This window comes from Procambarus clarkii, chromosome 57 (genome assembly GCF_040958095.1).
Source record: "Procambarus clarkii isolate CNS0578487 chromosome 57, FALCON_Pclarkii_2.0, whole genome shotgun sequence".
Taxonomy (NCBI): Eukaryota; Metazoa; Arthropoda; class Malacostraca; order Decapoda; family Cambaridae; genus Procambarus; species Procambarus clarkii.
In genome coordinates, this window is record NC_091206.1 from 9,135,623 (window position 1) to 9,158,596 (window position 22,974).

Here is a 22,974-nt window from a genome sequence, read left to right on the forward strand (position 1 = left end):
CCCTATATAATGACATTAATGGCCATAAATGAAGATACATGGGTTTCGGAAAGAACACTTAACTTGATTTGTAGACAGCGTGTTGATAATGGTACACTTCTGGTTTCCATAACACTACGTCCAAGTAAATTTAACAGGAGCCGAATTTGCTCCCGTGTGAGCCTCTGGTCTCAATAAACAACAATGGCTGCCCCTTCCTCCTTCTGACGCCTGGCCTACTTTGTCCAAATTTCAGAAAGTGATAGAAGGGTCACATTTACTCTACTTTAATATTGATAATTAAGTTAATTTATATAAGATGTTTTTATGATGGTAAAGTCCAAAGACTAATGTATTTAAGAATAATTCCCACCATAATAGGTGGTGAATTATAATAGTATGTGGTGATGATATCCCGTTTTCTTTAGACGGTAATTCCACTACAAGTTACGTTTTCTATGGGTAACTTGTTGGTAATACAGCTATTATCTGTATGATATTAAATGGTGTCGGATTTTCCGACAACGAACGAGAATTGTATTAATTTATTAGTCTTTTAAACTGCATCACCTATGAATGCATCGCTGCCTTGTGTGATAGTGAACAATAGAAAGTTGCAATTACAAATTCGTAATTTGTAATTAGAATTGAAACATGTATAATGTTTAATGTAGTAGATTGTAACCTCATGCACTATATATGCTTCAATCTACAATTTAGACCTATTGTTTTTTTGTGTCTGAATTTCTGTCTTGTGTGACTGTGAATACGAGCACCATCCTCACTATAATAAGATTTAATTAAATTACTCAGACTAGACAAAACCGTGTATTAATTATGCCAATAAAGGTGTTAATAATTATAGGCTGAAGGCATGTCATTCTTTAGATGTACGTGAAACTAACTTACTCATCAACCTATAATGATATTTTACTCGAAATATATTAATAAAAATAATAAATGATTAATAAAAACCTTTAAGTAATAATACCTAAAATACAGACATTACATTACTGAACCCATCACTTCTGTAAACATTCAACAAACCAACTAAACTGAAGGAGAAAAACCCACAACCCACTATTGTTGGCACTATGGGTCAGTGAATGGCTACCATAAAGAAACTTACACGAGAGGGATAAAACTCCCAGCTCGCTGGTGTTGGCACAAAAGGTCACTGTATGGGCTGATGATCCTTTAAGCAACAGATGAACAATCATTTTATTGTTCACATCAACAGAGATGAGAGAAGAGAGTCAGATGTGCATCATGAAATAAGATGACAACACTACTGATACCACCACCTCTCACCACTGATACCACCACCTCTCACCACTGATACCACCACCTCTCACCACTGATACCACCACCTCTCACCACTGATACCACCACCTCTCACCACTGACACCACCACCTCTCACCACTGATACCACCACCTCTCACCACTGACACCACCACCTCTCACCACTGATACCACCACCTCTCACCACTGATACCACCACCTCTCACCACTGATACCACCACCTCTCACCACTGATACCACCACCTCTCACCACTGACACCACCACCTCTCACCACTGATACCACCACCTCTCACCACAAGTCATCACCACCTCCCCTCACCACACTGACAACCTCTTGGTATTCAACAACTTTCCAAATCGAGAACTAAAATTCATTTGGTCGGAGTTAAGATGATGGAGATAGTTATCACCAGAGTTTACTAATAATGTGGAAAGTTGTCTGGTATGTTGTAGGAGGTGGGGGGGGGGGGGTAGTGTGTGCTGGTAGGGAGGGGGTGTAGTGTGTGCTGGTAGGGAGGGGGGTGGTGGTAGTATGTGCTGGTAGGGAGGGGGGGTGGTGGTAATATGTGCTGGTAGGGTAGGGAGGGGGGATTACCTTGAGGTTAACTTGAGGTACTTCCGGGGCTTAGCGTCCCCGTGGCCCGGTCGTCGACCAGGCCTCCTGGTTGCTGGACTGATCAACCAGGCTGTTGGACGCGGCTGCTCGCAGCCTGACGTACGAATCACAGCCTGGTTGAACAGGTAAAAATATTCCCAGTTGTGTGTCAGGTGTGGGGTTCGAACCCACGCACTCTTGCGAGTACCAGAGCTTAAATCTGGCGCCTTAGACCGCTCGGCCAACCTGACATGTGGTGGTAGGAATATGTGCTGGTAGAGTAGGGAGTGGGTGATTGGTAAATTGTGTTGGTAGGGAAGTAGTGGTAGGGGATTGTGGGAGGTGGTAAAGGAAGTTGGGTGGTGGTAGAGCATAGAGGTTGGTGGTGGTGGTAGGGGTGAGTGCGTGGTGGTTGTAGATGGTGGTAGGTGGGTCATCATCTCCTCGTGTGGAGGAGATTCTTGGAGTGAAGTAACACTCCAAAAATCTATCAATTTTAGAGTGTGAGACTTACGTGAGCAAAATAAATCATAAATTTACAGTAATTTACATATTCTGTGAATCGCAAAGAGCATAATTAAAAAATATATATAATTTTAAGACACACTGATAAGAATTTTCTTAACATACAAACATATTTAAATTTACATAGATAATGGTGTATACATTGCATTATTCACGTTCTTAGGTTTGTTTTGAGCCTTCATAGCCTCTTCCTCCCAGTCTTTCTCTCTCCCTCACCCTACTCTCACAGTATAACGTTTCCCTTCCTCCAACTTGACTCAAAGCAACGCCCATCACCGGTTCCACATGCATTAGTTACACAAACCTTGTCTTTCTTACTACCCCCCATCCAAATATCCCCAGTTTGCTAACTGTAGGTAGTAACTAAGTGATTGTAACCTAATTACACATTACACACAGAAATCACAATAGCGTGATGCATCAAATGAACAAATCCTATCCACCGCTGCCCACTGGATGGGGGGCGGTGTGCAGGACAAACATATCAATTGTGACACTAGCTCTCCACATATGTCAGTTGCTTAACTTAGAAACTGTACTTGTGGTCGATCTCGAACCCATTGTTGTTGTGTCGATTTTTACTGTATTTTGTAACTAGCTCATCAAGATTGTAACTTGTTTAGCTAAATGAATTGTGGGGTTCAGTCCCTGAGCCCATTATGTGCCTCTGTAACACTTTCCACTACCGCCCACAAGATGGGCATGGGGTGCATAATAAACTAAACTAAAAAAATAATAATAATTCCTACCCAAACCTCTAACCTACCTACCCATTGGCCTCCCTTATTACTTCCCCCACCCAGATTATGTTCTTCGTAACCTGCCTTTCCCCCACCCCACCCCACCCCACTAACCCCACCCCACGCCAACGACCCCCCCCCTCTCTCTCCTCTCCCTGTGTCGTAAAAGAGGTTAACACGTCTAAGAGGCTAATGATGTTGACGGCCCCGGTGGCCCTTGATTGACTTTCCAGACACTCGAATGACAAAAAAAATCAAAAAGTTTCTCCTCATATTGTTCATATCAGATTGTGCCTTTTGTTTGACCGTGGGACGGGGGATAAATGTCTGGTGGTGGACATTAAAAAAGGTTTTCATGTAAAGTGTAATTTGTGGGAAATTGGTGAAGATATTCTATGGCATCCTTTTTTCAAGCCTTGACTGTGTGACAACACTTATTGGCTGGTTAATGAGAGCCTCAGGCTGGTGTTGGTGGCGGTGGTTGGGAGGGAAGGAGGCCATGGTGATTATGGTGAGGGAGGTAGTTATAAGGGTGGTAGATGAGAGTTGGTGATAGTGATGGTTGTTCTTGCAGAAACGGGGTGATAGTGAAGGTTGTTGTAGCAGAAACGGGGTGATAGTGAAGGTTGTTGTAGCAGAAACGGGGTGATAGTGAAGGTTGCTGTTGCAGAAACGGGGTGATAGTGAAGGTTGTTGCTGTAACGGGGTGATAGTGAAGGTTGTTGTAGCAGAAACGGGGTGATAGTGAAGGTTGCTGTAGCAGAAGCGGGGTGATAGTGAAGGTTGCTGTAGCAGAAGCGGGGTGATAGTGAAGGTTGCTGTAGCAGAAACGGGGTGATAGTGAAGGTTGCTGTAGCAGAAGCGGGGTGATAGTGAAGGTTGCTGTAGCAGAAGCGGGGTGATAGTGAAGGTTGCTGTAGCAGAAGCGGGGTGATAGTGAAGGTTGCTGTAGCAGAAGCGGGGTGATAGTGAAGGTTGCTGTAGCAGAAGCGGGGTGATAGTGAAGGTTGCTGTTACAGAAACGGGGTGATAGTGAAGGTTGTTGTTGCAGAAGCGGGGTGATAGTGAAGGTTGTTGTTGCTGAAACGGGGTGATAGTGAGTGTTTGTTTCCTTAGGCAGGCAAGATGACGTGACTCACAAACATATTAATTAAATAGTTTGAGCATGTTATTGTTTTACACTCCGTAACACACAGCGTCCATAAATTGTAACTGCTAAATAAATTGTGTATAATCACCTCGCAAAAAAACTCTCCAATTTGTTGCTTTATCAATTACAAAATAATAGTTCGCGTATCATATTCCAATTAACTTATCTTTTTAATCATTTAGTATACACAAATCCACCTTATCCTGTTATAAAAATCTTGTTCAAGGCTACGTTCATAAACAATGGGATTTCAAATCCTAAATCTTATTTGCTCCACAGTTCTGTTTTCGGTCTTTTGAAAGTTGTGTTTCTAGATAACAACTTACAACACAATCACCTCTATTGTATTAAGTTGATCAGCCCTGATAAGAGCAATATTTAGAAGCGGTCAATGTCCTCTATTGAAATACTGGCAAAACAACGGCCCAATGCATTAAGTAGAGAACAATAGCGAGGGGATAGAAAAGTCATTTATTAATATCATTCGTAGATTTATCGCTAAGCAGGAACACAATTCGTCCTGAGAAAAGAGCAGGAATATTTCCCGCCCGGCGCTTGTGATTAAACTTAACACAGCTGCAAAAATAACCACTCCATCCTTCTTTTTATCTCTCGGCGATTATTGTCTACCTTTAGATGATGGGGAGAAAAGTCTAATGGATTATAATGATGGAGGTAAGGGATGGACGCTCGGGGATGGGAAGGGGGATAGCAGGAAGAGGTGGGAAGGGTAGTTTCTGACGTAGAAAGAGAATATACGAGGGTCGATGTGACATAGACAAGACATGCATGCGGAGGGGGTCGGAAAAAAGAGGAATAAAGATTTATGTAAAGGCGATGTGACAGAGATACACTTGAAGGGCGATGTGGTAGAAGAGGCATAAATTGGGTTATATGGCACAGAATTCATACATGAGGTGATGTGACACAGATGATACATGTGCTTAGGAGCGACGTATTCATATCTCGCGAGAGACACGCAGAAGGGTGTAATAAGAAAATGACGTATGGAAGGTACAGATTACGACATACAGGTGGGACGGGTGGTGGTGTTGGAGGGACGGGTGGTGGTGTTGATGGGACGGGTGGTGGTGTTGATGGGACGGGTGGTGGTGATGGTGGGACGGGTGGTGGTGTTGATGGGACGGGTGGTGGTGTTGGAGGGACGGGTACTTACCTACAAGAGTCCACAGAGAAGTGTGATCTAGCTCTTTATGCCCCACATTAATAACAGTTATGATATTCGAACTCTTTGACGAGTAAGGTTGTGGACGGAGGTGGCTTCCTCAGCCTCTTTCACTACGTTGCTTCTACGGAATACTTGTACAGGGTACGAGAACTGCTTTACATGTCTGAGAACCCGTAGCGCCAGGGGCAAGCAGGTCATGAACTCTCTCGAATAAATGGGTTCCAGGCTCATTAACCCAAGGGCAGCCAGTGTTTCAGCGCCTCAGTGGGGCGATTCACAGATGAAACGCCTGCTACGTCCTCGGTTCCTGTCCGGAAGCAGAAGGGCTTTAAGAGATATACAACCTTTAGACATATTTTGTAATCAACTTCATTCCTCTACCTCTCACTCCCATTACTTCCCTCTCTCTATTTACCCTCATCCACTCAGTGTCTCTCACCTCACTTCCTCTCTCAGCCTCCCTCCCCCTTCCCCCTTGTCTCTTTCTGGGCTTTCCCCCCCCCCCCCGGCCCCCCCTGTCACTAGTAATCTCCCTTTTAGATTAGGATGAGCGTAATCCCTCTAAACCTTTTTCATGGTCAGATGCTTCTTGTTGTTCCCCTGATGATGTATTCAGCCCGCTACGCTGCTATGTTACGGTACACAGCTATGTTGTACTGCACAGCTATGCTGCGCTATGTTATGGTACACAGCTATGTTGTACTGCACAGCTATGCTGCGCTATGTTACGGTACACAGCTATGTTGTACTGCACAGCTATGCTGCGCTATGTTATGGTACACAGCTATGTTGTACTGCACAGCTATGCTGCGCTATGTTACGGTACACAGCTATGTTGTACTGCACAGCTATGCTGCGCTATGTTATGGTACACAGCTATGTTGTACTGCACAGCTATGCTGCGCTATGTTATAGTACACAGCTATGTTGTACTGCACAGCTATGCTGCGCTATGTTACGGTACACAGCTATGTTGTACTGCACAGCTATGCTGCGCTATGCAGCTATGTTACGGTATTTAGCTATGTTTCATAGAACAGCTGTGCTTCGTTACTCAGCTATGTTGTGTCATAAAACTGTGTCCTGCTCTACACAGCTATACATTGTCATACAGAGCCATGTTGGTCTATACAGCTATGTTGTTCCATAGCGCTATGTTTCTCTACACATCTGTTCCACTGTGCGAATTTATATGTATATTTTTTCAGATCACCAGTATGTAGCTACACCCTCCCGGATCTTATGTGTTTGTTCATATGCAACCCATCCTCCAGTTTTATAGTGCTTTCTGTAACTATGTGATCAATTGTACCAATATATAGTAATGAGATCCAGTAAAACACTTTTTGTACAATTTTTTTTTATTGAGTCCGGGGAAAATATTGAGCTAAAAACCAAACTTATATATTACTAGGCCTAGTATATCACCTATATGTACGATATTAGGTGATATCGTATAATGGACCTAGGGGCAGCGTTAGGATATCTTTTATTGACAATATAATATACAATATCACTGAAATCACGGAACCCTTAAGCACAATCTTTCCAAGAGCGTGTGACTCTTGGATGTGAATAAATACGTTATAAAACATGCCGTAGTTCAGTTTTCTCAATATACTATTAGTCACTCACCTCAATAATATAACAAACTCAGTATGCTCTAAAGTCATCCTCAGTCAGATGGCTCTCATAAGGCTTGATATTACTCCTAATACCTTACTAGATCCGAAGGGCTCATTAGTATCTCTATGGCAACCCATTCTTTGACTCTTCTCGTCCAAGAGGCAGCTGACCCCAATGACATATTAAACAATTTTAATGTATTATATAATGATTTTGTATTATGTTGATATAATTCTGTATAATTAATTTCTAGTGGACCAAACTCTCACAAGTCAAGCCTGGCCTCAGGCCGGGCTTGGGGAGTAGAAGAACTCCCAGAACCCCATCAACCAGGTATCAACCAGTTAGACCTGGGGTAGATTAGATCATGTATTATGGTTCTTTTGGTAATTATTAGCATTTGCTGTACGAGGGTGACGCATTGCAACTCTTCTAACATAAGACGCATTCATAAATATTTACGCACTGAACTCAAAATCGGCATATTCTCAAATACATAATAATGTTAATATATATTCTATTTGTATATGTAGTTAGGCCTGTATTAGGCTGGATTAAGTCCATAGGTTCTCTAGATAATTATTTGTATTCATAATACGCGAGTGATGTATTTATAGAGTTTTTATTTGAATAGAGGAAAAGAGCAAATCACAGTTCGAGGAAAGTAAAGAAAAAAATCTCCGAGTTGTGTGTCGTGTGTAAACTATTCTTCAAACACAAACAAGAGATTTGGTGAGTGGATTAAGGAGAATTTGTCCATTGTTTATGAGGACGGGCGGCCTGATAATGTAGCAGATGCCAGCGTCTGTGGGATTGAAAGGTCCAGGTCGGGAGATAAAATGATCACATCCTTCCCCTGAAGTTGATGATACTCTTCCAAGGGGACAGACAATCATTTGTGTTGATTTCGTGATTGTTCGCATTGGGAGGAATATCGTCTTTGTTGTAGACTTTCTTAGTATCGGACTGCTCGTTCACATAGGCAACTTGCAGTCATTAGCTTCCCGTCACTAGTTGTCAATGGAGAGTTAGCTTTCGTACAGGCTCTTCAGTATTGTTGCAACTCCTTTTGAGAATTAATTGACTGCTGCTTCGGTGCAGCAGTCAGTTAATTGTTGCTTGAGGCATGAGTCACAATGAGTTTGTGGCATGTTGCAAGCCATCTTACAACATGATTATTTCATACGAAAACGTTAAAAAATTTAAGCAAATCCACTGCTGCTATTGCGAATTTAAGTAAGAACGTCGATACGATGTGCTAGCTCTCCAGATGGCTCATCGACCAATGACATGGAGACAGCATCTGCCATCCCTGCTCTGATTGGTCGATCACATTATCTTCCGACACTCTACGTATCACCGAATGAGACGAGGCACCCAACTACTGGTTGAACGACGAGTTTAATACGAATCAACAGAATTTAACTGGAGTCTACATTGTTTTTACGAGCTAATTTCTACACACACAAAAAAGACTGACGAAAGAATTTCTAACTATAAATATAACAAAAATATTCAGGCATTGCGTACTAGATCTAGTTGCCTGTACAACTCTCATAAGAGCTTTAACAATCCAACAATTTAACAATTTAACAATCCCGTAATCTTGCTCAACCTTTCCAGAAACCTCATTGTCCTACTCCCACCCCATCCTTACCAAATCCTCTGGTCAAAAAGAGGAAAAAACATGGGGCATGCAGCCTCTCTTAATATCAGGTAAACACAAAATAACCGTTGTAAACATTGCATCTGAGTCAGGATGTACATAGGTAAGGAAGTGTTTATGTTCAAACTATGGCTTTCACGAGGAACTCCGTGACCTTAATTAAACTCAATGACCCGTACGACACAACTACTGTCCTATCTTACACGTCTCGATTGTATTCAATAACGCATAAAATAACTAATAATATTATTAGCAACATTAATAATATAAATCTAATTTTAAGAAACACTGAAAATTGTCACACGGGAACAAACTTCAGTATAAACTCTGTTAAACACGGGTATTAAATTGTGGGCTTAACGGGCAAATGCTGTATATAGATGATTACAGGTTCGTGTCACAATAGCAAATATACTTCCATAATTAATTAAATAGCATTACGCCGACGACAGAGGAATGACTAGCTGTTGCCGCGAGATTACTCGCAAATAATAATACTAATAATAATAATAATTGCACAAAGAAATTACATTATCGTGATGTATTAATGAGAAAATCAGTTGGAGCAATGAGGGAGATTCGAACCTATGCTCTGGGTACTCCCAAGCATAGGACTTTACCCACTGCACCACGACCTGGTAAAAGCATTGCAAGCTGGGATTCAACTCGATCTTCTAGTGTTCCTATACCACAAGTCATAGTGCATGGAGGTATTGAGTGAAACACTGATTAGGATTCAGTGGAAGCCTCAGGAACCCTAGAGGATTCAGTTGAATCCCAGGTTGCAATGCTTTTAACCATGTCGTGGTGTAAGGTTAAAAGCCTATGCTTGGGAGCATCCAGAACATAGGTTCGATTCCTCCTCACAACTCCTACTGATTTTCTCAATAATAATAATAATAATGATAATAATAATAATAATAATAATTATAGTTAAAGTCATATAATACACTTTGAAGTTCAAAGGAATTACATCATTACATTGGTGTGAGAATTGTATATTTATATTTAGTCATAGTTAATGTTATGTAGTTATCAACCTTGACAACCAAAGCCTCAGTGCAATGGATGCGACCAAGGAATCACTTCAGACTACACAACTCATTATTTATATTCACGATAGTGAGTTGGTGGAGCGCTTGTGGAGTGATTGATGAAAATTAAGCCACCCAAGAGGTGGCACGGGCATGAATAACCCGTATATGGGATATTTTTTTGGAGTAAATGTGACCTTTGGTCGTAAAAGGATATACGGCGTGCTGTGCCCGCATTTACATCGTCAGTCCTTACTGTGTAGCTGCTATCGTGGGGAGGATACTGCTGGACAGTATTTATGAGGGTGTCCAGCTGTTGGACACTTTTCATTACCAGAAGAGTGGCAGTGTTGATGGGTTCAGAGTGGTTACTGCAAAATTCAGGGACTCTTAAAGCTCTTCTAAGGTCCTTGGTTTCATCACATTCCAGGAGATAGTGAAGTAGTGGCTTTTCTGTGATTGTTTGACAGAAGATGCATTTCCACTCTCTGGTTTCACAAATTTTCCTGTTGCATCTGTAGCCTAGACGAAGTCTATATAACCGTACTGATATTTCCCTGTGGATTCCTTTCGGGTTATTTAACCTGTCTAACTTGGTGGCCTGAACATACCATATCGCAGAGGTTGTGGAGTGAGTCCGTCCTCACTTATATAGACTACCTAACGGACATAGACACCCCTCCCCGCTCACATAAGATAACCAATATAGACCTTATAACCTAATCTATGGAGATCACACAATCATAAAATCTAAGCAGATCCAACTCTTAGATAGATACCCTAGACTAACATATTTAAACCCATAACCTAACCAATTTACCCCCCCCCCCCCATTATAGTCTCTATATACCTCTGTATATAAGCATATGTCTACCTATATAAATTCTAATAAATGTATACACCATAATTTAATCTATATTGACCTCCTACACCCCGCAATTTGGAGTGAGGACGGGTAGTGAAAGTGATTTAATGGTCTGTGTCACATGACCTCTCTGCCAGGGACTTTAATCCTATTCGGAACAGCAATATCAATGAGAAGATAGTCATCATCTTCCATCTATTGTTCAAAACTAACATGTCGGAGAAAACAAATTGTAAATGAGAACGTAAATGAGAAAGTAAACACTGAGAACACAAATACTAAAGAAAAACTAGCTAGAAAACCTTAACAAAAGGAGGGAGGGGTAAATAGCTTCATCTAAATTGTTAATGAATGAAAAAAATCTTCTTTTCATTCCTTTTTGGCCTGTCTGATTCTACGTGAATCTTATGGTGAAAACACCTGATCCTGCCTTGCTCTCCTCCACCGTCCTTCTCCTCCTTCTCTCTCTTATCTCTCTCTCTCTCTTATCTCTCTCTCTCTCTCTCTCTCTCTCTCTCTCTCTCTCTCTCTCTCTCTCTCTCTCTCTCTCTCTCTCTCTCTCGATCGATCGATCGATCGATCGAAGAAAGAGAGACAGATAGACGGGCAGAGAACACAGACACAGAAAGACAACACACAGAAACAGACATAGACACCGAGACACAGACAGATAGTGAAGCTGGTCTGTAGTTCAGCTGTTTTTCCCCCTTCTTGTATATTGCCACTACATCTGGCATTTTTTACAGTCCAGAATATCGTTTGTCAACCTTTTTACCCTTGGTATAATTCCGGGTCGTACGTTAGACAAACACACGGATTTCATTGTCAACTGAAAGCAGACTATTTGTGTCTTTGCTCATGATGCTGGTTAAATATGGAAAATAAATAAAAAAATGACTAAAAATATACATTTACATATGATTAGAATTATACCATTAGATTAGACCCCCACATCCATGGGGTCCATAGATCCCAGGATATAAATCTCTGGTAAAAGCTCTACATTTACCAGAGAGGAGACCAATACAAATATCTTGGTTGTTAGCATAGAGCATAAACTACTTTCCTTAGTATAACAAACACTGGATTCCTTAGCGATAGCCGAAACTGAGTAACAATGACTGTAGCTTCCTTAGCGATAGCCAAAACTTCGTAACAATGACTATAGCTTCCTTAGCGATAGCCAAAACTGAGTAACAATGACCATAGCTTCCTTAACGATAGCCAAAACTGAGTAACAATGACTATAGTTTCCTTAGCGATAGCCAAAACTGAGTAACAATGACCATAGCTTCCTTAACGATAGCCAAAACTGAGTAACAATGACTATAGCTTCCTTAGCGATAGCCAAAAGTCAGAAACAAAGAACAGTAACAAACCGCCTTGTGCACGGGACCCCCCAATAGCTTAATAAAGCATAATGAGAGCCCCTATATTATAACTAAACACGAGAGTCAGCGAGCCTAGCTGAGCATAATGATAGCCGACGAGCCTAGCTGAGCATAATGATAGCCGACCAGGTGCTAACTTAGTCCCGAGAATCATGGTGTCAACAAAGTAGGGGGCGGAGGGAGGGTAGATGTTAGGGACAATTTACTCCTGCTTTGCTGAATATTCATTGGTGGATAATTACAGAGTCGGGCACAATAGGTCGTAATTGACATGTATTGATGCCGTTGGCATCGACCGTAGTGATGTAGACGCCTCTATTGTTACCTGGAGAGTCTTGCGCCCTCTATATCTTGGTGGGGGGGGGAGGGGGAGGGGTGGGGAAGGGAGGGAGGAAGGGGTTATTGATGACTTTGCATTGGGGGTTGAAGAGAACGTGACCCCTGGGGTTGATGCCTTGATCCTGGTCAAGGAGGCTTGGTTAGGGACCGGGACGCGGGGATGTTGAGCCCCGAAATCATCGTAAGATAACCCTATGATGACTAGGTGATGACTTGATCGTGGGGTTGAGGTGAGTTTGACCCCCTCCTGGAGTTCTGGAAAAGGGTTCGAACCCCAGCGTTAAGTGCAAATTATGCTGTTTGTCACCTTTAACATAAACATCTCTCTACTGTTTCTTTCGATTATTACTGCAATTACGACCTGGACCGTTTGTCCGTGTGTGTGGTAGTACCAGGTGGGGGGAGAGGGGGGGGTAGTTGGTCGCTGAATATAGGGGTAAACTGCACGCACTCTTAGGAGTACACACCGTTAACAGTGTACACCGTCAACAGTGTACACCGTAAAATATACATACCATAAACAGGGCACTCAGGACTCAACTCAGATCTGCGCTCAAAGCGCTCAGGAGGAACACAGGTCATTCCTCAACTCCCATAAGACTCAACGCTTTAAAAAAAAAGTACAAATCCACAAACCATAAAATCTATACAAATCCATAATCCTCCCCCAAAAATGAGTACAAATCCAACAACCTTAAAACACCGGGAGCCAGGCGTCTGTTTCGGTCATACCGAAGTCAGATATACGTTGGTCTGAGAGCGCTGTATTGAGCTTAAGGTTCCCCTAGATCCTAGAGCACCTAATTGAGTCGTGTTGTTGGGGGCTACACCTGGGGACCAAACAGCCGAAGAGGCGTTGAACACGTCCTCAACTCGTCTCGGACGTGGTGGTCCCCCACGTAACCCTTGTCATGAAGGTTTTGTGAGAGCATAAACTGTGCTGGATGGCACCGCCAGTCCGTTTATTGCTAGCGATCTCCAAACGCGCCTGAGGGTAGAACTTCAATTTTAATCCTTTTGAGGGGAACATTTACCGAGATATTTGGACCTGAAGCCCAAAGTTCCACTTTTTGTTCACAATTCGATTGTTTGTTTTACTTATTTTGAGGAATAACATTTGCTTAAATGAACGCTTAATTATTTCGTAGTTCATTGCCGGATGAGGCATCATAATATTTAGGGTAGTTAGTCCTTTGCAACATTAGTCAGATTCACGAGTTGTATGTACTTAATATATACTTTCCAAGTGTATTTGTGTATCTTTTCACCCCTTCCTCAGACCAAGTCCATTCCATCAAACGGGCGACCCCAAAGTCACATTCGTCAGTTTTAACATGCTGTTCATTCAAAATAGGAATTTTCTTAAATTTAAATTAATATTGTTATATATTAGCATATTGTGCATATTTAGGCATTGGTTAGGCTAGGTTAAGTTGGTGTTTAGGTTCTGTTGGCGAGTATTTGTTTTTGTAGTACGTGGGTGAATCATTATCAGCGTTGTGGTTCGAACAAAAGTCGTCAGCGAAGCACTTGTTTGAGAAGTGTTGGAACGTCATCAGTTGTGAGTCGTGAGTAAACAGTTTTTAATTCATAAACAGGGGGTTTGGCGGGTGCATGAAATGAACTTTGGCCTTTGTTTATGAGGACGGCCTTTTTGCTAAAATCTTTTGGTTGAAACATGCTTCATTGCCTTCCAATCGAATAAAACCACTCCAAAATACCTTAACTAGCCATGATATATATATATATATATATATATATATATATGTGTGTATATATATATATATATATATATATATATATATATATATATATATATATATATTGTGACGGTAACGCGTTGGTGTTCGGCTGTTTAAGGCTAGGGGTATGGCCTCGTCACATAGTTATAAAAAAAAATAGAAAAACTGGAACTTCGTCTGTGGTAAGGTAAGGAGAAGACACACAAAACACAAGTAAAACTTTAACAATGAAATTTTAATTACGTTAAATAAATCAAAACATGAAAATAATGCACAAACAAATATGTATAATAAAATCAATGAATCAAAATAATAAGAATACTTAAATGACAAAATGAAAAGTTACGTTAAGGCAAAATAACAAGTGCAATACAAAAGTTAAGTGGGAGGTGCTGGAATATTGGCTTAAAGCCACCACCTCTCTCAGTACACGCTAACGTCTAGCTGGGAGGAGTGCTGGCTACGAAAGCACGGAACATTCTAAGGACTGATGTTGGGGCGACCCCAGACATCAGGTAGTATTGGGGGGCGAGTGCAGGTGCAGCCAGACCGGCGACCAATCAGCGGAGTCGTAGCGATCAACGGGTAGTTTGGTGGTTGGAGTTCGAACAGGTGGCTGGCTGTATACGTTTCTGCTCACCCTGGCAAGCCTTGCTGGTGGTGTTGTCGTTGTTAGACATTTCTTCCATAGTCTTTTTATATAATTGTGAAGACGTAATTTTGGAGGGAAGAGCAGGCTCAATCTCTTGAAGGAGATTATCGTCACAATATATATATATATGTATATATATATATATATATATATATATATATATATATATATTTATATATATATATATATATATATATATATATATATATATATATATATATATATATATATATATATATATATATATATATATATATAGATATATTCATAATCAGATGTTAATAAAAAAATGTGTAAAACGCCTTTTTAATGTGTTAAGGCACAAAGCACTAGAATTATATTCAGCTAATCAATTACCAGATGTATTAGTCAAAAAGTTACTTATTAACGCGAGTGAAATCCAGTATTTATTGACAATCATTGCTATCTACGACCTTATTCTGGTCTATTGTGTCCACTTGTCACATAAAGCCTCGGCGATACTTAACTTCTCCAGATAATCGCCTAGCCAATAAAAAGCTCCACAACTACTCATTATAAAAGGCATATATCACACTAACTTTATCTTTGCTTCTCATAGAAAACTGGAAGGAGGCATTCACGACGTTTCGTCTCCTTACTATTCAGGTGTTCAGCATCATGTATTCCTAAGATAAATAAACCAACACTGGGAGATAAAATCCTTGGTTTACGGGCAGAACTCTGAAGGATCATCAAAATCCCGAGGACAAGCATTTCTCCATCAAGGAGGAGATTGGTTTTAGTGCGAAATGTTTGGGTTGGTGTTGAGCTGAAGGCCTATCAACCTCTGGAGGCCACCATGAAGGTACCTTACTGACAGCCTGCAATCCTACAAACACCCCCGCCAACCCACCCTCCTAAAAAAATCCAGGACTAAAATGAACTCTCACTGTAAATACACCGAGAATTTGCGTATATGTTACGGTGTTTTTTCACGGTGTATAGGTCCCTGGCGTATATATTTCCCTGACGTAATACTTCCTTTCTGCTTGATTGTTTTCGTCCACGAACACCTTTCTCCTGAACGACTTGAGTCTGGAGAAAATTCACGCGTGTCATCAGGTGGTGATGGAGAAGAAACTGACAGGGAAGGGAGCTTCCTTGAGACGGTGGTAACGGGACGGGAAATGAGAGAGGAATTTTGGGCTTCAGTGAGGGTTAAGGGACCAGGAAAGGAGATAACTTTGTGAGATGGAGACGGGCTCCCAGGTGTTAAAATAAATTCAATTAATGGAAAAACAGTGTGCTGGAACAGGAAGCTATCAAACGGTATGCTGGAACAGGAAGCTATCAAACGGTATGCTGGAACAAGAAGCTATCAAACGGTATGCTGGAACAAGAAGCTATCAAACGGTATGCTGGAACAGGAAGCTATCAAACGGTATGGTGGAACAAGAAGCTATCAAACGGTATGCTGGAACAGGAAGCTATCAAACGGTATGCTGGAACAGGAAGCTATCAAACGGTATGCTGGAACAGGAAGCTATCAAACGGTATGCTGGAACAGGAAGCTATCAAACGGTATGCTGGAACAGAAAGCTATCAAACGGTATGCTGGAACAGAAAGCTATCAAACGGTATGCTGGAACAGAAAGCTATCAAACGGTATGCTGGAACAGGAAGCTATCAAACGGTATGCTGGAACAGGAAGCTATCAAACGGTATGCTGGAACAGGAAGCTATCAAACGGCGTACCGAAAAATGGATTAATTAACGAAAAAAACACACAAAAACAACGATTAACTTTCTTGACTGTTTACAATCAATTCGTAATTTGGATTATAAGTTTTGGAAGACACAAATGATGCAATTTTTTGTTTTGTTTTGCCTTAACAGATCCGAAAAATCGGATAAAAAAGCAGCGAGCGAGATATTTATAAAATAGCGAGTGGATAAAAAAAAACAGTTGATTTAAAATAAAATATTAATGGACCAAGATCTCTGAGATTTGTATTTCCCCGCAAAAACTAGGCACTGACGCACATCATCAATATTACTTACGCTCGTGTAGATACCAAATTCCAAATTGCTTTTATTTACTTTTTAAAAATATATGGCAGCTCTACTGACTTAAAAATCACTTGAGTTCAGACAGAAAATAAATAAACAATTAAACATGTGAAGAATTTGATGGTATGTTAATATTAAGCTGAATGTTGGTGAAGAGAGAGGTAGACGCTTTTATGGTTATGAAAAAGGAGGTAAATACGACAATTTTAGTAGAATGACGCCCTTAAGTGAGGAGACAGTAGCAGGGAAAGGTAGAGTAGCACGGAAAGAGAGAGTAGCAGGGAAGGGGACAGTAGCAAGGAAGGGGACAGTAGCAGGAAAGGGGACAGTAGCAGAGAAAGGGACAGTTTTTATTTTGACTGTTTTCTTCCACAGACGGGGCCAGTCATTTACAATGGTAACCTTCACATTTAAATTTTTTCTGTCCTCTGTGGACCGGATTAGAGAGCGGGTCTACTACATATTGACAGGGTTCGAGATATGTTATTTTTTATATTATTGTTTGTTGGTTATTGAATACTCAACCACAGAACCGGATTACTGTGCGATTACTAAGATGAAATGCCTTTCTAGCTAGTTTATTCAATGTATATATATATATATATATATATATATATATATATATATATATATATATATATATATATATATATAAAATAATAATAATAAAATTGTGAAGGTACCACCTCTGGTGCAAGTGTAGGGACCCATAGCCTCGGAGAAGAAAATAAAGAGTATTTAGAAAAGACCTTATGGATTCTCACTGAACATTTTAATACGTTCTTCTCCTACCATCCCTATTCTTTTGTATATATACATATATATTCGATTTATTTCAACTTTATTCCAAAAATGGAGTTACATATAGGGTACAAAGATGATTATGATAAGTTGTCGAGTTCCTCCAGCTCCTCAGGTGGCGGGCAGGAGCCATGAATGCAGTGTGCATTTCCGCTCTGTATCGCCACACTGAGGCGCTGGAAGCTCTAGGGTCTCTTGTTGTTTTAATTAGCCTAGAACCCAGATCCTGAAAAAAACTGGTAGCACTCTTACCACAGGCGCCGAGTGTCTCAGAAGCAATGAGGACAAAATTGTAGTAGTGTTCCAGCTCTCAGTACTTACGGGATTTGGCTGATTCCCTGTGAGTGGCAGCACCACCTGGTTGTGCAACATTGAAGTCAATGTAGGTGTTAGCCAGGGTTGATACACGTGTAGTTCCATACCAACTGCTTGCCATCATTCCAGGGATTCACTGTGATACTATCTGGGCGACCAATAAGAGCATCAGAGTTACGGGGCGTTAGGTAATTGGGCTCGCTCTCGGCTGGGCATCCAGCTGTGGTGAGGCGGCTGGTGGTGAGTGGTGAGACTTCGTTTGCTTCGATGTTGTTAACATCACTGTGCCTCGGGTGCCATCCCCCTCAGCTTTCGCCGAGTAGGCCATGGTGGCCGCAAATACTTTTTGGTGTGGATTGGGGCAGCAAGGCGGAGGGCCACAGCAATTCAGAGGGCGTGTAGAGTGAGACGTGGGCCGGTTGCCGACATTGGGGTTGCTAACAGGAATTCCCTGCATGTGGGGCTGCTACTGCTGTGAGGCGAGCAATTTCGTGTTGTAATGTTGCAGCACCCAGGCACTCTGCAGCAACTTGGTCTTCAATGGGGCCAGCCCAGCTTGATTTCTTGTGGGCTTTTGAGTGATGTGCCTGCACGAGACGCCCACTCTGTGGCACAGTATATCGTTCCCACAGTCAGGGAACGAGAGAGTGAGATACAGGGAAAAGAAGAGCGTCAAGGAAAGGTAGAGTGGCAGGAAATGGGAGAGTGTCTGGGAAGGGAAGTGATTTAAACCTAACATTAAGTTGGCAGAGGACCTCGAGAGTTACCAATGGGTGATGAAAATGGGAAGATAATTTTTTTTGTAGTCACCAGTGGAGGTGAACCAGGATACGCCTTCTGGATGCAGGCGAGAATATTTGATAGTCTAAAAACTTATTAATACACATCATTCTGTTTTCATATGGTGAGAAGCGTCCAATTTGTATGCTATAGACGCAAGTAATCATGCACGCGTGTACAGATACACTGACGCAATCGAGACCAGTTCACTTTAGTACTGGAAAACCTAAATTGCAAGAGATTTTTTAATCCAATGACATTTGTGCCCCTGTACCCCGAGCGTGCAAATATAATCGCATTTAGAGTGTTGATTTGTTATATATTCGGTAATGAGTCTAGCTAACTGTGTTTACGAGGTGCGAGATTTAGCTCTTTGGCCCAGTTTGTGTCATCTCTCGTTCGCAAGGACCTCCACGCTGAAGGGGAATGTTATCTCTTCCTCTAACTCATTTGTGTGTGTGTAGGATTGCACGCGTGTGTGTTTGTGTATGTAACGATTCAAACTTAGAGAGAGAGACAGAGACAGAGAGACGCAGACACAGCGTTCTGCACGCATCGTCCATATTCAGCACATACCAACACCAATCCCGCTTTGCCTGGATATTTCATTTCACGAATTCTCCGGAATCCGAAAAATTCTATAAAAAATCGCACCCTGTCGCACTCTTTCTTACAAATTTTCATGCACACGCAAGCGCATATACGCGCAGTAGGCTGCGTCATCGGCTCACAACCGAGGATTCTGGGGATCAATCCTAACGGTAGGACAGAAACATTTGGGCAGCGTTTCTTTTCACCAGATGCCTCGGTTTACCTAACAATAAATAGGTATATGAGGTATTCACTGCTGTTGTGGGTTGAATCATGTTAATTGTCAGTTTTTTGGCCTTATATATCTCAGGAAATATGTCGGGAGTGAATGCAATAGACAAGCGAACATGCAATACAAAATTAGAGATTAAACATCATGATTCACGTAGAGTCATGAGGTTGAAAAGAGTTTGGGGGAGTAACATCACACCAACGTAAGAACTACCTATCTAAACAAGGACTCATTAACAATGTCATAAAAAACAAATGTCAGACGGCCTCATATTCCTGGGGCCAGGAGTTCAACACGCATTTCCGTGTCAACTTACGAACGTGTACATCTTTTCTCAATCATTGGCGGCTTTGTTTGCATTTATTAAACAGTTTACGAGCTTCGAAATTTTCAAGTCAAACGTTATTATTGTTATAAACAACCTCCTGGTGCTTCGAAACTTATGAACTGTGAAATAAATGTAAACAAAGCCGGCGAAGATTGAGGATAGATGTAGAGGTTCATCAATAGATGCGTAACCGCTTGATGACTCCTAGAAATATGCGGTGCCCGTATGAAGATCTTATATTTCAATACAAAACAAAAAGGAAGATAGACCAGAGGTATGGTGCATGACTATCCATAGAAATAATGTATTCCAAATTGCTTAATGTTTAAAGAAATCGATGAGATTATGCAGGCGATAAGTCCCAAGAACGTGGCTGAAGTATGTTGACCAATCCACACATTATTGTGGTTATACCTCTCGTGTCTGATTTGTAAATGTTAGTCCTGGAGCCCTCAACTTTCCAGGGAGAAGAGTTAAATTAGTTCTGGAATGATTTTATGTCTTTCTGCGTTCACGTTTACCCTAAGTAGTTATATTCCTTTGAAGGGAAGGTCTCCATACTTTGAAACAGTAGTCCAGACAGCAATGGCATCCCGGTAGTTAGAGACGGCAGGGAAAACAGACAAAAGTTTTGCTCCTGGCGAAGATGGAGTCAGGTACGACACACTCAAGGCGCTAAGTGAAGTGTCTTTGATAATCATATTAAAGACAAGTAGTGATTTCAAGTACATTATTGCCGACATTGTTCAAACGTCATCAGTTGTGAGACGCGAGTAAACCTTTATTCATTCGCCGGCGATGAGTCACAATAACGTGGCTAAAGTATGTTGACCAGACCACACACTAGAAGGTGAAGGGACGACGACGTTTCGGTTCGTCCTGACCGTCGTCGTCGTCCCTTCACCTTCTAGTGTGTGGTCTGGTCAACTTTATTCATTCATAAACAATGGGTTTGGTGGCTGGGCTAATGAGCATTTGGTTTTTGTTGATGAGTACTGACGGCACTTAGAGAGGAGCGATTCGAACACAGGAAGACAGCGAAACACTCACCGTTCAAGAAAAGTTCGAATGCAATCAGTTGCGAGTCATGTGTAAAGTGGTTTTCATTCCTAAACAGGGTGGGGGGGGGGGGGGTGACTGGATTAACAACCATTTAGTAATTGTTCATGAGGCCAGTCTGGGAGTTGTGAGAGGGTGTGGAGTTACATCGAGACCGTAGCTCTACCGTCCAGCCCAAGTAGGGGGGAGGGGGATTATCAGGAGAAAGCGCCAAGCCACTACGACTTTGTAGCACTGGGAAGGGATCAGGATAAGGATTGGGGATGGGACGGAGGGAAAGGAATGATACCCCAACCACTTGGACGGTCGGGGATTGAACGCCGACATGCATGAAGCGAGAATCGGTAAAGCTTTCACTGGAGAGCCCAAGTTAACGTGACTCTGGGATGTGGTTTCAACAGGTGGTAGCGGGAATCAATATCAATAATATTAGAGGAATCGCAAATAAAGTTCAAATGGCTGCCGGAGTGTGCCCTGAGACTGTGAGAAATTTATGTTCATTATTGATTAATTTGCTCTCAATTATGTTAGAGTTTTTCTTCCTAATAGCATGATTTAAGAGTAATTTAAAGTTTGTGAAATATCCAAGTTTCTCTTAAATGTGTTCGGCTGAATTAATTGTTTTAGGGTCATATTAACTCACTAACCTTATTCATAAATGATTTAATGTTTATAATTGATTTCCTTTTAAATAAATTAAGTTCATTATTCATTTATACATGGAAAAAGGAATCATAGCGTAACACGCCATTATATAATTATATATTATATGATACTTATCTTGAGGTTATAATTCAATTGACTTCCACTTATTTGGGGGATATGAAAGAACCGTTTAGTGCTCACCTAGCTGTACTTGCGGAGGTTGAGCTTCGACTCTTTGGCCCCGCCTCTCAACTGTCAATCAACCGGTGTGGTTGCATCCTGGGAAGAGCCAGTAGTTCGATCTTTGGGGGCAGGAAAGGGGGATCTCGACACAAGCTTAAAGTGTATAAATAGGTGTCCTGTCCCTTACGAAATGAATTATTTATAATATATTACTGACGGGATACTAAGTAAAGAGGTGGGTAAGAGCCTAAGTCACTATTCTTAGTATCTGCACTAAGACTTGAGTTCAGAACCTTGCACTCACTTCTACAAGGTTCTGAACCCCGATGAGGTTACCCCCCAGGGTAGTTTTTGTCGTGGGTAGAGAGGGAGGTAAAATGTGTAGTCTCACGCCATATTCTCCTGATCACTTGGCCATGACTCCTATGTCGCCATGAGGCTGAACGAGGCGACGGGGGGAAAGGGAGGGCGACGACCCCAGTGGCAGGGGTAATGACCCTGATTAAGAAAGTTATACTCTGTCTTGGCCGGTCACAACACCTCCCGTGTCTTTACCTGCGACACACTGGGCCTCGTTCGTGCCTATTCGTGCGCTTTATCTTTCAGTTTCAGATTTTATAAAAATGCATTTGAAATATTGCCGATTAAAGATGTCGTTCTAATTATGGTTCTCTGGGTCTCAAGCTGAGAAATGCGATGTTAAAATTAAACATTTTTACAGCATTCACCATTTTCTTGACGCAAACGTGAGATATTAATGGGAAAATCAATTGGAACAATGATAGGATTCGAACCTTCGTATTTGGGTACTCCCATACCGCGCCCTGACCTCCATGCCATGCCATGTCTGAAGCAAGACATGGCATAAGTTATACAACCTTGGATTCCACTGAATTCAGTGAAATTCCACGTTACATAACTTATACCATGTTATGGTCTAGAGGTAAAGTGCGCGGCCTGAGAGTACACAGATCGACGGGTTCGAATCCCGTCATTGCTCAAACTAATTTTCTCATTCAGTATTTTCTCATTCAATACAAATGTTATCATCTTAGGAAGCGACAAATAGTCCTCGCATGATGAATCGGGGCCCAGAGTAGTGTTCTTATGTCTCATCATTACGTAATTAGGAACCATCATAGTATTGTGCTACTGAGTGTGTCGTTGCAACTCTGAACGAGTCCATTGATGCCGAAGAACCTAAATGAACCT

General features: G+C 41.6%; 1 non-coding gene across 1 annotated transcript; it reads right to left on the minus strand.

Moving 5' to 3' along the window:
• Positions 1-2,045: 2,045 nt before the first annotated feature.
• Positions 2,046-2,129, minus strand: TRNAL-UAA (transfer RNA leucine (anticodon UAA)). The gene has a single exon. It is a non-coding gene; the product is annotated as a tRNA-Leu (tRNA).
• Positions 2,130-22,974: the final 20,845 nt, after the last annotated feature.